Raw genomic sequence first — 11,594 nt, forward strand, 5'->3', positions numbered from 1 at the left:
AACAATTGCTGATAATGTTGAAGCAAACTATGAAAATTTTTACAATTTAGCTGTCTTAACTGTCTGCTTAATCTTTATATTGAGGATTGAATGGATAAATAATGATATTTTAAGAGATTTTAATCTTGTTTTGGCTTGCAGGTGGAATAATGAAGTATGCAAGGGGCACTTTAAGAAAAGCGTGGACATTAAAAGACCATTGTTCCTCAAAGATTTAGCTCTTCATGTTCCTCACTAATCCTACATCTGTGTTTAGGTTCTGTGACATTAGACTTTAATTTGTTATGGCTGAAAAATGATATGTGTATGTCTGTGGCAGGCTACCACGGTTGGATATAACGGGGAAATTATCCTGGACCTCTCAGCCCTCATGTTTCCCCAGTATAGCTCTCTCTCTCATGCTGTAATTTCTCACCTTATCATCTAATACCTGCTGTGAGACCCTATTGGAATTCTAATTAAATAAACTCAAATCGTTAACAAATATGCCAATAACATACATGGCAAGGAATAGTTTAATGAAAATTGGATAAGTGGCATTTAATGACCTATATGTCATTAGGTAAGAAATGAGGTGTCATGGTAAAGTGTAATACAATGATGCATATCAAATAACTTCTTGTATTATTAAGATACATGTAAAAATGGAAATGTGACATATCTTCACAAACTGCAACTCCCAATAACTTGTGCTGAATAATGTTAATACCAAGTTTCATCAGAATTGGATAAGCAGTTTTCCATGATAATTGATGTTTGTACAAACATACAAACACCTCCCTACTGTACATGCCCTATAGGGGATAATAATGCTGGGCTGATGGCAGCTCCAGATGCATGTTTCAGTGGTTGAGTTCTATTTTTTTTTTTAAATTAGAACAACCATTAAAGCTACACTTCCATCTGCCACTAGATAGACTTGAAAGTGATTTGAAATCAGACTGGTTCGTTACCATCAGCAGCAAACTGAGATCAAATCGATTTCAACTGGGACTCACACTGATGGCGGAAGTTACTTGATGAGTGTGATGAGCTACTTTTAAACTATAGTGTTTTATTTAACACAAAATACAAAAACTGAACTGGTTTTCTTATTGTTTGTGTTAGTACCACTGTTAGTAGTATATTTTGCAGTACTGCTATATACTATTTCAAGGACACCTCATCAATTCGATTTTTTGGGGTTAGTGGGATAATATTGCTTGTTGTCAGGATGGAACATGGATAATACTCTGTGAAATATATTCAAAATCCTGACTGTGTGCCACTGACATACACATTTCTTCATTTTCTTCATTTCATTTAGACTCATAAAGAATATGGCACACTACTGCACTAATAAAAAAAAAAAAAAATCATAGCACAAGCTCAGCTGTTCTGCTTGGCGAAAATCTTGCAGTGACACTGCTGAAGTCTGGAGGATCACATACATTGGTCTCATTTCTACTATTTAAAGGCAGAGCCCAGAAAAAGTGAATTTCATGAAATACCAGAATTCAATTGTGTTGTATATGTTGCTGTAAAAGTTAGAATCTGGTAAATCTTAAGTTCCCTTTCAATTCGAAGACGACCACCAACCTATACTCTTGGGATATGCCTGCCACAGGTCAGGTATTTACTGAGCATTTTATGTCAGAGCTGCTGATAGGTCGGTCCTGCCTCATGAGGGAACAAACTATCAATTCAGGTCAGGTAGGTAAGGTCGGTATATTAACCTTTCCAGTTGCTGTGATTGAGTCTGTGTGAAAGAGCTCTCACTTGAGTTTTTCTGGAGTTCCCCTACAATATTTATATTATTGCTGGAAGTTGGCTTGCCACTTCCCTGGGATCAGAAAATTGGCATCTAAGATTGAACTATAAACACTGAACAACTGCGCTTTGTTTTAAATAAGTTCTCTTCTCTTGCTGATTGCAGTCTGCTTTTCTAACCCGCTTGGCTGAAAAAAGTCTCCCTGCACAGCTTGCTGTTGTGTGTGTGTGTGTGTGTGTGTGTGTGTGTGTGTGTGTGTTTTTCTTTACTGCTCTTGCAGTAAACACAAGCAGTACATTCTCTACTACCGCAGATCTTCAGACTTTGCTCCACCCCGGCGTACGCTATGCAGTGCCCCGGTTGTATGTGACTACACCTGGTTCAAATCATTGCCTGTGCTGCACATAGGTGTAACACCTGTACTACTCCCCTGTGCCTAACCGCAGCCACCAGAGCTTCTGTATCCACCCTGGTGTATGCTATGTGCTACCCCAGGTTGTGTGACTACACACGGTTAAGGCTAAGCACCTGCTTAGATGCTCCGAGCCCTACTGCCATCAGTGCTTGGTGCCCTCAATGCCTCAGAGCCTCGGTGTCTCTGCACCCTCGGTACTGAGACGCTCTGTGCCTTGGTGCTTCAGTGCCCCAACACGCCCTTAATACATGCACCCTTGGTGCTCCGGTGCCCACGGTGCCTGAGAGCCTTGGCGCCCTCAGTGCTTCTGTGCCCAGCACGTCCCTGGTACCCCTGGTGCACGCGCCCTCACTGCCCTCGGTGCCCTTGGTGCGTCCAAGCTTCGCTGTCTTGGTGGTTTGGCGGACTCTGTACTTCGGTGCCCCAGCACGTCCCCGTTGACCTTGGTGCTCACGCCCTTGATGCTCGCTGTCCTTGGTGCTTCGGTGCGCTTGGTGCCTCAGAGCCTCGGTGCTTCAGCACCCTTGGTGCTTAGACGTTCTGGGCCTCAGTCCTTTGGCGCCCCAGCACGTCCCTGGTGCCCTTGCTGCACGCACCCCTGGTGTGCGCTGCCCTCGGTGCCTCAGAGCCTTAGTGCCTCGGTGCTTAGACACTCCGTGCATCTGTATTTAGACACTCCAGCATGCCTCCTCTGCCCTTGGAGATAAAATGTTCTTCTCTATTTGTGTAGCATTGCAGCCTCGGGTGCTACACAGGAGGCTTTATAAGTTTATGGGTGTTATGTCCCCTGCTAGTACGGATGAGCTGTCAAGGCCTGCCCTAACGGTCAATGCAGGGTAATGGAAACCAACCTGAAAAGGGCATATGTGGTGGAAGCGCAAGTCATGCACTTGGCCAACACGGCAGGCCTCTTGACTGCGCATATGGATGGCATACTGCAGACTCCCCTTTCTGAACTGGTGGCTTCAGAGCTGTGTCTAGTTTCAGGCATGCTGCTCCAGATATCAGGCTTCCAAGGGCAGGCAGCTTTGGCTGTCCCAAGCAAGGGTCCCAGGTGAGGACAAGGCTGGATGTGTCGATATCTCCCGGCCATACCTTCGGGTTGGCTGTGGAGGATATATTGCAGTGCTCCCACCGAGAATGCGAGGCATCTCAGCAGATAGCCTCAATGCTCCCTTCCCATGCTCCCGTTCAAGAAAGAGCGAGACGCTGGTACCCTCCCTGCGACATGCACGGTGACTCGGACGGTCTTGACTGCTCCATGTAATGAATTGAAGCACCACCTTCAGGCTTCTGCGGCAGCTAATAGCTGGGGCCCACCCACAAAAACGGAAGGGCACCGGGCACCGGGTGTGGGATCCCAACACAACAGCTATCTTGGAGTTCCAATGCCGCCCCAGGTAGGAGTCATGACCCTATCTCTTGCCTGATAGCGGTCATTTTACAATTTCTGCAAGAAAAGCTAGAGGAGGGTAAATCCCCCTGTACGCTGAAAGAGTACTTGGCAGCCATATCTGTGTGCCATGTCCCTGTAGACTCGATGTCCCCAGGCGCTCAAGTCCTGATGATACATTTTCTCAAGGGTGTTCAGCGGTTACGTCCTCCTAGAAAAAACACCAACTCCGAGTGGAGTCAAGATGTGGTTTTGGAGGCTCTCACTAAGGCTCCATTTGAGCCTATACATTCCAGAGAGTTCAAGTATCTCTCTATGAAGACAGCCTTTTTGTTAGCCATCACTTCCGTTAAGCGGATTAGTGAGCTACAGGCTCTGTCAGTACACAGCTCCTGCATGCGTGTTTGGGACGATGCAAACAAGGTGTCATTATGAAGTGGGAAGTAGCAACAGTACCTTATCTCTTGGTCGAATGGTCCAGATTCTTGTTTGTTTGTTGTGTTGCTGCTCTTGACGATGCTGAGCCAGTTTTAGCTTCTTGTGTGCCAAACGACTAACCAGTTCCAAGTCTCTCAAAAGTATTACGTATTTGACCATGTTTTTGGAACTTAATTTGGTCTTCCTACCCTTCTTTCACAAGATCAAGGATACCTCAGGGTTACCGCCAGTAAAAAAAATATCACTGCAAACATCAGGTAGGGAAGGAATTTGGCCCAATGTTTCTGCTTCAGTTGATAAACCGCCTCAGTATCTGTTTCATTAACACAAGTAGCGCTAAAATGGTCAATTTGCGTTCCGGAATATAATGCACATGCCTGTTCATGACTTTTCCTAAATATATGAATTACATATACTGATGGTGTTTGAGCCACATATTCACAAGAAATTGATCATTATAAGTACGTTTACCTAGAGGTTCCAAAACCATCATTTTAAATGGCTATTTCAATACATATCTGTCAAATATAGCCTATAATGTTGCTTGTCCTTTTCAATACAATCACCTGTCCTTTTCAATAGTCCATGATCCTGTGGTGTCCACCTGTCTACATTCTTTGAGTGTTTGAAAATCACGCCTCTCTGAGTCATAGGTATGTGGATAGCATTGCAGGTTCATTCTTGCAACTATACTGAGATTGAGTGGGCATACTGAGAGAGATACACCGAAAACAAAAATGGCTCATTTTGGACATGGCAGCCATCAATGCGTATGTTTTGTACAATATCGGGGAAAACTGCAACAGGAAGAACTTCATCTTTGCAATTAGCCATGGAGCTTCGGCAAGCACATATTGATTAGAAAGGGACAGAGATAGATGCCCCTTTTGGCAGTGCTGCAACCCACATGCAAGAGGAAACAATGCCAGGTTGCAAAATGCAACGACAACAAAACTTTGGATGCTGTGCCGGTTGTGGAAGGGCAGTGTGCGATAAATGCTCAGGGAAAGTGGAAGCGTGTATTGTGTGTGGACTGTACAAGTTAGAAAGCTGCCAGGCATGTAGGCTAAATAAATATGTTATGTAACATCCCCCAGCAGGTCTGCTTCTTCCTATGGTTTCCTATGGCTAGAGGTGGACTGCCTGCCACTCCAACCTCCACCATCAGAGTGAGACTACTAGCAGTTTCCACCTCCACCACCGGCGCGGCCTGTCTGCAGCTCCCACCTCCGGCACCGGTGGGAGAAGTGGAGCTTCCGCTGCCGCCTGCTTGGCTGGGGGCTCCTCTCCTGCTGTTACCTCCCGAGGGTCCGCACCTGCTGTCGCCTATGGAGGGACCACTCTTGCCTTGTCCCGCACTCCCTGGGGCTACCGAGCCTGCAACGCTGCTGGAGTGTGCTACCCCGCTGTCAGCCTTTCCACTGCAAGCGGGGCCACATGAAAGAGCAGCCTTTTCGCTGCCAGGATTACCGGCCGTGGACTCCTTGAAGTTTCTATTCTTGGCCCGAGACTTTGAGTGAGACTTTTGGGCTTTTAAGGGGGGAGGTGGCCTTTGAGGTCATGTGTGCTACGGACAAGGGGGGAGATATGTGGCAGTGTGCCCTGCCCCTGTGTGTATCATTGTGTTTCATGATGTTTGTTATATTTGGATATAGTGGTCCACGGGATATAAATGGGTCTGTGTAGCATGAGTGATTTTAAAATATAGAGTTGTATTTAGGCACGGGGATTGCATAATCACTTCACGTGCAGATAAAGTATGTAATAGTATGTAAGCACAGGGAGTGCACAAATTAGTTCAAGTGAATAATTAATTAGTAATTGAATCCCGGCACAACTGTATATATATATATATATATATATAGATGCACGAGTCACTCACTCGGGGTTGGATGTTCATGGAGAAGGAATGAGAGAGAGAGAGAGAGAGAGAGAGAGAGAGAGGATAATTAATAATCTAAGTCCCTCCAGCACGATACTTGTTGTACGCTATTGCACCTCAGTTTCGCCCGCAGTTGATGTGTGTCTTGCATTAATTTCCTGGCCTGATGTCACCACTACAGCCAGCCTGTTCATAGTACCACAAAGGGAAAACCATCAGCCATGGTCACTATGTTGCCTAGATGCAAAAAGATCAGCAGTGGTTTCAATGTAATGCTATGCAATGCACACAACACATCAGACTGACCAGATTTCCTACTGGAAGGTCTTTAACCCACCTAGGTGGTATCCTTGGCACTGGCCTGTGATGTCAGATATTACATGCTGGAAGCAAAAATCATTGTGCCATATGCCAGGGAAGGTCGGTGGGTTGTTTGATGTGAAACATATACCACTCCTAGATTATGGTTAGATGTGAGTCACCCTCATTTCTAGGGACGTGGATAAAGTACACTATCCACACTTATGGCAGACTCCTAGTAGTTCTCTGGGAGGAGGGGTAAAGGCGCATGCCCCCTATTTAGAAAAAAAAGACAAGCATCCTATCGTAACTCAAGGTCAATATGGTAATGGAAGGTACATGTGTGTGCTGACTTCCAGGTGGCAGCCCTGCAGATTTCCGGACAGGCATGTCCCTGGAAGCAGCCATTGAGGCAACAGTATATCTGGTGGAAAGAGCTTTAAACCCTGTAGCAGGCTCGTTATCAGCCAACTTTAATGGTTATTTGAATGCTTTGAAATGCTAGAAAATGTAATAGTGCATTGAGACATGTTAATTACTTTCATACTTACATTGAGATCAAAAGTGCATGCAAATATAGTTATATTTTTGCAAGTTCATACGGTTGTGCAGCCTGATGTGGGTATGTATGTGTTGAAGAGTAAATGTATATCCATTGCTGCTCACTGGTGGACCATGATGATGGATGTCTCTTGTGTCATCTGGAAAGAGTTGCATGTTCTATGTCATACCTGATGACGGCAGTCTGCGGTTGCTTGTGTTGTCTGGTTCCTTTGGCTGCTTGTGTGGGGGTGGGAGGGCTAAAAACCCTAAAGCCACATTTCTTTTTCTTTTGTGGTGTTGAGTTCAACCCTAACTGCTGCATTTACATAGTTTTTTTTGCAATGAATGTCCTTGCTTTTTGAGGAGACTTATTTTTTTATTACAAACTACACCACTTCTATAGAGGTGTTGCATACATGACTGCTGGATTTTATCACATTTTATTAGACATGCTACGGCAAAGAGTGCAAACTAGCAAAATAGTAAAACAATGTTGATTGTTTCTATTTGCATAGTTTTTGAAATCTATGATGCATAGTTGTAACGTAATAAATGAAGTAAGGTGGGTTCACACTAGACAACATAATGTTACAATGATTATTACAGTTTGGTGTAAAACTGCAATTCCAATGTTATTGTATTACAGTCTAGTGTTAAATAATGTGATTCTGCATCTTCATTGAAAATGTCACAAAAAATGGTGTTTCGTAATTTTGTTACTTTGATAATAATATATCAAATCTTCATATTATGAAAATTATGAGAAAAGGCGCTGTTTGGAGGCAAAAGTTTCTTCAGAAGTTTAGTAATAAATATGGGTGAAAAAATACCTTTAAGTCCATTGCTCTCATATAGATTCAAATAAATCCATCAGGCAAATCACCAAAAAGCAATTATTGACATGAATTACATTGATTACACAGGTTAATTAATTAAACACAGATTAATCAAAGAATTTGTGGAACAGCAGTCAAAGGAATAAATATCAAAAAAGATTAGACCAAAAACTCAAAAAGACCCTATAAGAAAATAACATTCAGTTCATAGGTTGGGTCTGTAATCTAGCTCTTCATTTAATCCTGGAAATTCAGTAGCTTTTAGTTGAAATATCCAGAATGTTTCCCATTGTAAAAGAGATTGGAGTCTGTCACCTCCCCTTATTGATTTATTAACCATTTCAGTCCCTAACATTTTAAGATTATCAAAGTTACTTCTATGAGTAACTTTATAGTGTTTGGCATGGGATATTATAAATGGCCAGTTCTAATCACTTCTTTATGTTCCACTACCTTTTCTTTTAGTTTTCTTTTAGTTCTCCTTACGTAAAAACAACCACATGGGCAGTCCAGGTACCACTGTAGCTAATGGAAAACAAATCTATCCCTTAACACTTTTAGTAATATGAGACATTTTCCAAATTTAAAGGATTTAACTGATGAAAAGAATGAACAAGTAAAGCTAGCCAATCACACCAGTGTTTTAATCTGGAAACTGGTATACCATTCACCACACCTTTTTTCAAGCACTTTATTACTTTTTGTTATGTATCATTTTGTAACAATTGCGTCAAAACGAAGCTTTATAATAGAAAATATTCTTACCTCAGACAGCCGTTTATCACCACCCTAAGAGCTCGACCAGTAATTTGTTTTAAAAATCTAGTGCCTCTGCATGCAACAGAAAGTTCTTAAAGTGAATATTGCAGTATTGTCACAATCATTTGAAAAACTAAGAAAATTAAATAACCAGTCTCATTGTATTGTGTGTGAGATACGTTTCACCTTACTGACTAGTAACATTTTTTAAGATTATTTTTTACTGACTAGTAAAATTGGATGTTTGCTGATCTTGTGAGTATTAACAACACTTATCAAGATGTTTGTTATGCATTCTGGGACCTGTAGTTCAAACTGGAAAGTGTGTCTATGTGATTGCATTGTTTACAGGCAACCCAGAACTACATATCCCACAGTGGTCTGACATGCAGGGGCGGGAATCTCGAAAACTGCACAAGGTGGCGTCATGAAACCCTCCACACTTTCACAGCATTGCAAGTCAATGGAAACAGGCAAATTGTGGGCAATTCTGACAAACCCTGCCGAAGATAGTAAAGTGCAAAGTTAGGGGTTTAACACTGAGAACCCAACTCAACCCTAATGTATAAATAGACAGAGAGAGTAGGTATGGCTGACAGAGCAATCTGTTACAGTGATTGTATTTCCATAAATCTTACCCTTTGTGCACTTTTATTATGTGTTTATATGTCTCAAAAGTCCAGTTTTTAAAGAAATGTGTTATGGCAAATGTATCAGGATAGCGTCACGGCCCAAGCTGTTACTGGCAGGAATGAGACACTCAGCAACAAGAAGCTGCAGTTTAAGGGCTGTTGCACACGTTTAATAAACAAAACAGAAAAAACACAAAGAAACAAGGCATGAGGGCCAAAATAAAGGTTTACACAAAAGTAGGCTGGGCATTGGCCTTCGCCTTCGCCTTCGCCTTCGCTGCACAGTTCATAAACAGCCAAACTCCCTCTCCACAAGCAAAGGATTCTTACCCTTTTATACAGGTGGCCAGTCCTCAATTAGAACTCAATTACCAAATTGGAGAATGGCCACAGATGTGATTGTTAGCAGGGGCAGATTTAACCCCACCCCTGCCAACCTTACATTCCCCCACACACTATTTACATTTGAACAATAACCATGTATTTATATTTTAAAACATGATATGTGGTACTACACTTGGTTGAATAAACTTCCGTTGAATGTCAATGATTGCAGATAATGTTGTATTTGCTTGGTTGTTTCAACTTGAAGGTGAAATCTTTCCCATCCCTTCAATGGCTTCTTTCCTGTCAATAACCAATAAGCTGATTCCCCTATTGGCTGATGTGCTTTTAGCCAATAACACCCTTTGACCTAGAATATACTACTGAGGTGAAAATACCCAGAAAATGCAAGAATAACAGATTTCCTTTGAAAAAGGCAGATAAAAACAAAACAGATAAACATGAATAGTGTAATGTGAAAATACATCCCATAATGCGTTTTTTTTCTTCAAAAATACACACTTGAGAACTATATAGCTAAATTAAGAGCACAATTAGTAATTGTGGAATTATTTAGTTAGCTACTATTACTTTAAAGAGAAGTAGCATCAAAAGTCATTTTAATAGTTTTGTCCACTGCTGGATTTTTTTTAGATAATTTTAAAGCACACAGAATTTCCCGTGACTGCATCACCACATTTTTATTTGTAATCCAGGGATAACCACGGATGGTTGATGCAATCCGGAGTGATTCCCCATAACAATGCACATTTTTTGGGTTGGAGCAATATCTGCAGAGAGTCAGGTAGGTCTGTGCTTGAATGGTTTTGTACTCAATTGGTTTCTATGGATTTGACCAAGGGCCCCCTTTGTCTTGTTGAGAGCCACCCTCGAGGAGGTGAGACCCAACACAGTCTAGGCTCTGTCTTGAGGTTGCAAGCTTCGCCTGCCCCTCGGAGGAGATGCAGTGGCAGATGTAATGATGAGGAGAGATGGTGGAGCAAATTAAAATGATAGGGTGCTTAACCAGCAAGCTGATTGAAGATTGGGGAGAAGCCCTTGATCCTGCCCCCTGAACCATATTGGTTATATTAAAATGGTGCAACCAGAATAAACTCTTAATATATGAACATTCACAAGTCTAAATCAGCTGGATTCAAACATTGGATATGCTAAAATAAATCCAGCTGTACCTATACCAGATTTAATAAACTTCTTAATACAGTTTTCAGCATTTCCGTAACTTTTTTTTCTGTTACCAGAAACATTAAGAAAATGACATACTAAAATTTTAGAATAGCTTTAATGGTTTCTTATTTGTACAGTTTACAGTTCGCAGTATGATCCCAATATGTGCCTATAATTCTGCAGAACATTTTTAAAAATCAGTTTATTAATGTAAATACATCCTCTTCTTCTGCACTGTACAATAAAGAACATGCAAAACAGATTACATTTTTATTTTAACTGAATTGCTCTTCTAATTGTATCATTAAAAGTGCTGATGACATTTAACTACTACTAGGTCTGTAAATGGTCTTAGAAAATAACCAATTTCCTCCTTGAAATGGATGCAATAAGCAGAAATCTCCAACCCTTAGAAATATGAGCAGTTTAAAGTAGCTCAACACCAATAAAAACATCAAACTGAGTTTATCGTGGGAAGCAGTCATTTTACTTAATACCTGTGACATTAATACATTATTCAAAGCTGGGGAAGAACCCTTATGCTGCGTTTTACAAAAACATTGGAAAACGTTTGGCTTCATGCAGTATTAGCACAGCAGTTAGCACATAGGACGGCTTTGTCCTTACTGATGTCATTAAAATGTGGCACTCTGTGTTTTCTTTGGGAAATGGGAAATTAGACAACCAACTACCTGCTGCAACAACATCCTGTACTTAAGACATTTCAGCCATTGCTACACTACATACAATTTCCTATTTCTAACAACAGTAAAGTGGTTAATCAAAAACTGACACAAATCATACGTCTTGATTGCGCTCTGCAATTTCCTTATATACTGTACAACCCAGACAGGCTACAGAAGAAATTGCAGTAGCGAGCCATATTTAACTCTTCATCCGTAACTATAAAACACTCGGTAGCACTTTAAAACAATGGCTGCAAATTCATATGATTTTTGGTAGAGTTTCATGAGATTGTTAGGAGTAACGGCTGAACAACTTGAAGATTTTTTCAATGTCTGCTAAGAATGAAGACTGTTACTCATGACACAATTTATAATGAGGAATGGCAGCCAATGCACTTGAATTCACAGGAATGTTTAGGCATGATCTCAAAGTGTAATGTTCAATAGT

This window comes from Polyodon spathula, chromosome 12, assembly GCF_017654505.1.
Source record: "Polyodon spathula isolate WHYD16114869_AA chromosome 12, ASM1765450v1, whole genome shotgun sequence".
Classification (NCBI taxonomy): Eukaryota; Metazoa; Chordata; class Actinopteri; order Acipenseriformes; family Polyodontidae; genus Polyodon; species Polyodon spathula.